At 40.5% G+C, this 5390-nt stretch overlaps 1 protein-coding gene across 3 annotated transcripts in view; it reads left to right on the forward strand.

Annotated features, from left to right (window-relative positions):
• The first annotated feature begins 1412 nt into the window (after positions 1–1412).
• ndrg2 (NDRG family member 2) overlaps positions 1413–5390 on the forward strand; it is a 22028-nt gene continuing 18050 nt past the window's right edge. For all 3 annotated transcript variants that reach the window (XR_014554362.1, XR_014554363.1, XM_083675435.1), the window contains exon 1: positions 1413–1577. The gene's annotated coding sequence lies outside the window, so the exon portion shown is untranslated. The remainder of the gene's footprint in view (positions 1578–5390) is intronic.

The raw sequence follows: 5390 nt of genomic DNA on the forward strand, positions 1-5390 counted from the left end.
GAACGGTTGTGTAAGACAGGGGTCTCCAACAGGGAGGCTGGTGGAGGTAGAAATTGGAGGACAGGCTCATTGAAATGGGCTCAATGTCATGCATGGAATGCATTTCAATGAGCCCGTCCTCCGATTTCTACCTCCACCAGCCTCCCCTGGTCTCCAAGCCTAGAGAGCTGCAGGTGTGTGCAGGCTTTTATACCAGCCCAGACTGCACTAACACACTTTATTTAAGTGGTGGTTCCGTAATGAGGCCAATGATGAGTTGGTGCTGGGATTAAACAAAAGCATGCAAACCCAGAGCCCTGACATAAGACTATTTCTCACTACCATTCCTGGTATTTCACCCCAAATGCTGGCATGAGTCTGACAGTGTAACTATGTTTGCTTCGTTCAAACTGATTTTTTTTACTTTGAGAAAAACTAAAAAAATTAGCTGTAACAAATTGACGCATTTTCTTTTACATTTTTTTTTACTTTGATCCAAAGTATAATTTTTTTCAGTGTAGGAGTGGCTGGGTGTTTGTGGTGTGTCATGGCAACAGAACTGTCAGTCTGTGTTGTTCCACTGTTTTTTATGTGGGATCTGCGAGCTGTGATGAATACTTAAAAAAGCTGGGTCTGTGAAGTGTGGGTCGTTATGAGCATGTGCGTCATTATTATACTGACTTACTGATTCTCCTCTTCTCCTGTTCGAAATACTATACCCCATCCATCAGTACTTGTGGGGGTCAATGTAAACATTGAACAACAAAGAAAACAATGGTGCAACAACCTAATGAGGAATTAAATCTTTGGACATAAATTAAATATGACACAACTTGCAAGAGTTAACACACGTTGAGCTAAATTCAGACAGTTCGCCTTTCCCATTGACCATATATCCTTCGAAACCCTTTTCCCTGCGTTTCCTATCAGGTATCCCTTATCATCCTTCACAAACATCCTTCCTATTCTCTTTCTGTTTTGCTTCGAGGTGTGTACATTTGTCTTTTGGCTTAGTCCCAAATCGCACGCTGGTTTTGCCTCATCGTATGTGCCTCGCAGCTGTAACCAGAACCTTGGAATGCGTGCGCGTTTTGTTCCACAAGCCTTCTCAACAACGGGCGCCTACCAACACCCGAGAGAGGGGGGAGTCAGGAGAGAGACGAAGAGCTTTCGTCAATATCACACCGCCATTTAGTCTTATTATAACCATAGTAGTCGTCAGTTTATAATACAGTTGCTCATCCTGATTCCTTTATATCAAAATAGGTTCGAATATTGGCTAATCATATTTCATGCTAGTCACATCATATTTATCCTCCCCTAAACAGTACTAAAGTAACTTCATCCCTGTCATTTGATTGACGGCTCCACATTTTTTTTGTAGGATTTTTCCTCCTACTGGAGAAAGGGCGAAAATAAAAAACGTTAAAATTGAGAGGAAGAACAAACAGCGGAAAATAACGAAGCTCGAGGAAAGTGAAATAGGCTAAGAAGAAAGACAAACGGGAGCATCGGAGGGACAGGTCTGAACAACAAGCAAGATCACTGAAGAAGGGAGACATTTACATATTTTCACAAGTCCTTATTTTCAATTAACGGTAAGTGTTGTTATTCTGGTAGGCTAATTATTTTTTCTTATGGCCGTGTTTCGCTTTGTCCTATCATTTTGGGGAAGCCATAGAGACAAATTAAAATGTTCAAAATAACATATCAACAGTCGTGCAGCAATGAAAGAAAAAAAACTCTAGGTGGACAAACATTTAGTTAGACAGTGGAGTATAGGCTACATCTCGTTAATTCATTACCAAAGCAAGATATACGAGCAGAATATTCTGCAACATATTGTCTACAATGAGAGTATAGCCTATGTTGCAATTTATTGACATCAGCGTGACCCCGATCTCTACCCCAATGACTGAAACCGCTGGTGCACTTGTAAACATCGAAGTATGATTCACATTGATAACAATAAACGGTCTGTTTATCATTAACTGCAATGAATTGTGATGACAATACCATATTTTAACGACGGTTATAAGTGTGTGTGTGTGTGTGTGTGTGTGTGTGTGTGTGTGTGTGTGCGTGTGTGTGTGTGTGTGCGTGCGTGTGTGTGTTATTGACGCGCACATGTGCCATCGACGGGCTTTGTTCAGAGTTTTCCATCCCCCAGACATAACACCCATATAGCCTCAGACACGGAGCAGACAGTTTATTAGGCGAATATTGAGTTTGAATATCTCATGAATTTTAACTCGGGGAGATGTCTAGGAAGGCTACCCCTCACCCTCTTTCCAGTCAGACGTAGGCATTGTCGCTCTGGCTGTTCTTGCAAGATGATTTGCTTTGATAAAATTAGGTTTATAATGGGGATGAACAACTGGTGCCACAGATTATTTTAAGGGTAGTCCCTTGCGGCTGTCTAAGTGTTTGTGTGTGTCGGCTGGGGGGGGGGGGGGGGGGGGTGAGGGTGAGGGTTAGACCCGCGAAGCTGTTGGCGCGTCGTGTATGTGCGCGAGGGAAATGTTGGTCAATGTCAAACGGAGGTGTGTCGCTCGTCCTGTCGACTCGCATCGGCGCTCAATCACTGTTGGGATCTCTCAGAGTCGGTCCAATTCAATACAAACCGTGCAAAATGTGCATTGGTCAATGGCCATTTTCAACAGAACCATCATACAAGTGCTTACATATATTGGTTGGACCATAGAATGTTTTTCAGTCGTGCTCACGGAATGGCACATACAGTTGCGCGCGCACAATCCCCCCTCTGTTCGTTCGTTCGCATTGAAGTGCTACTGGCGGAATGTACAGCATTGTGAGTCATACAGCATTTTAAAGACACCATGGCTTCACTGTTCTCAGAGTGGAGATCCCCACAGACAACACACGCACATGCACATGCACGCGCGCGGGCGCGCAGACACACACACACACACACACACACACACACACACACACACACACACTTCTTTCACTTGTAGATATTGAGACATTGGAATTACCACTGGGTGGGGTGCTAAATGCTAAATGTCCATTTTGAGAGGCTTATTTTTAGGCGGTTGGGATAGGCCTGGCTTTATTGGACTGAGCAGTTAAGGCATTGGTAATCTCTATGACCCACTTGTGATTACATGTCTTGTATGACTACTGCGGGTGTATGTTTCTGTGTTGGCATGCTTGCTACTGGTGGTAGTATTCAGACTATGGTACTGACAGACTCTGTTGGTGACTCATGAGGTGCATAGTGTAGTGTTTTGTCTAGATGTAGTAAGGAATCACTAATTCATTTGGAATCACACTCTAGATGGGGTAGCCCTGCTTTAGGAGAGCATTCTATAGCAGTGGTTCACTTTCTTTTAGAATTTAAACCCATAACTGGTGATGCATTGTCCACATGTGGAAGTGGAGACAGCAAAAAAACCCTGTTCATTTCAGCTAGCTGGCACCATTTCAAGCTGGAGAGGTTGAAGTTAGCAACAATAATCAATAGCTCATGATTCCCTTTCAAAATAAAAGTCTCTGTGCAAACCTCACAGTAGGCTCCTAAGCAAAAGAAAAGTAAACTTCAGTGTATATAAAATAGATTACAGTATGCTTTAAATATATTCATTTTTCTATACTTATTTAAAGTACACTAAAGTTGTACTAACTTTGTATTTCTGTGTACTTACTCAAAGTATACATTGATTTCATGCCCTTAAAATTGTGCTTTAGTATACTTCCAAAATGTATACTAGAATTGAATATACTTTAATTTGTACTTTAGGATACTTCCAAAAAGTATACTTTATTGTCATGTAATTGAATCTGTACTTAAGTGTACTTGAGTATACTTACAAAAAGTTTACTTGAATGTTATGTCCGTAAATGTGCACTTGACTATACTAACAGAAAAGTATACTTTATTGTCATATCCTTAAATGTGTACTTCAGTATACTTATAAAATAGTATACTTGTATTTCAAAGATTCTTAATCCCATACTTATTTAAAATTATTTTTAATTTCGTCAAATGTCCCTGAGAGATGGTATGAAATGTTAGGTAACCTGGTCCTTCAACTTTAATGGTGTTGGACCTCTAATGGGATCAATTAGAAACTTTGTTTTGGCAAGTAGATATCTTGGTTGCCTTGGGCTGTGAGTAAATCATCTCAGCAACAGCTTTAAATAATAACATTTGTAGAACATCCAGAAAAATTCCCAAGTAAATTAAGTTAAATTAAATATGTTTAGAATATAATGTTAATATATGTTTAGTATATGTCATGTCATTTACATATTACCCAGCATTCCTGTCTGCTATCCCTCAGTTTTGTGCATTTAGATGCTAACCATAACTTAAAATAATAAAGGCCACGATAGGGTATGCCATTCAGTCCCATGTAGAAGTATATATTTAAAATATCCCAACACATTATTAACACACTTATGTTATACTTAATACTATTTAACAGGTGATTTAATTTCCACTTAGATTATATTAGATTATAAGTGTGTTGAAAGTACATCTCAAATAATCCAAGTACTTACGTACAAAATAAATTGGGTCATTTTAACAGAGCTATTATTATTTGAGTATACTTATTACTTTTTAAATAGTACCTTAGACATTACTTTAATATACTTCAGTATACTTAAGTACAACTTTAGTGGTTCAATAACACACTTAAGTACACATTAAATACATACAAAAAATAACTTTACTTAAGTATCCTTTTTCCCCGCATGGGCTATAGCGTATGTTGGTCTAGTGACGTTCTGTATGGTTCTCAGTGCTCACTCTCAACGCTGACACTCTCTAGTGTGTATGTGAAGTGCTGAGTTTCTACTGTATTAGTGCATACTAACGGTACGTTAGTGTCTTCCACAGTGAGTGAACTCTGTTGGTGTGTGTGTGAAGTGTTGAGTGTCTCCGTGAGTGTGTTGGCTGTGTTCACTCCCCTGCTCTGTGGCCCAGAGCCAGACACAGATAGGCCGTGCAATACAATGGCCTGTCTGTTCCCACGCGTCCTCACAACCGTTTCAGCACACCCTATTTATAGAGTCTCCTGCTTGATTCCCTCATTCATATTTCCCTTGCTCCATACAGTATGGGTGGAGGTTTGTCGTGCCCTGTAGCCTCAGGTACTGTGTGTGTGTGTGTGTGTGTGTGTGTGTGCATGAGGGGGTGTTTGTGTGTGGGGGGAGCATGTGTCTTAGAAAAAAAGGGTCCATCGGCTGTCCCTTTGCAAAAACCCTTTTGGAACCCTTTTGGGTTCCATGTAGAACCCTTTGTGAAAACGATTCTACATGGAACCCAAAATGGTTCTGGGATTGTATGTGTGTGGATGTCATTTTGGGTTGAGGATGAGTGGAGTGGACAGCACATCAACCATCGTGAACTGAGGCACAGTCAAACATCAGTAACAAATCAT

The sequence above is a fragment of the Argentina silus genome (genome assembly GCF_951799395.1).
Source record: "Argentina silus genome assembly, chromosome: 1".
NCBI lineage: Eukaryota > Metazoa > Chordata > Actinopteri > Argentiniformes > Argentinidae > Argentina > Argentina silus.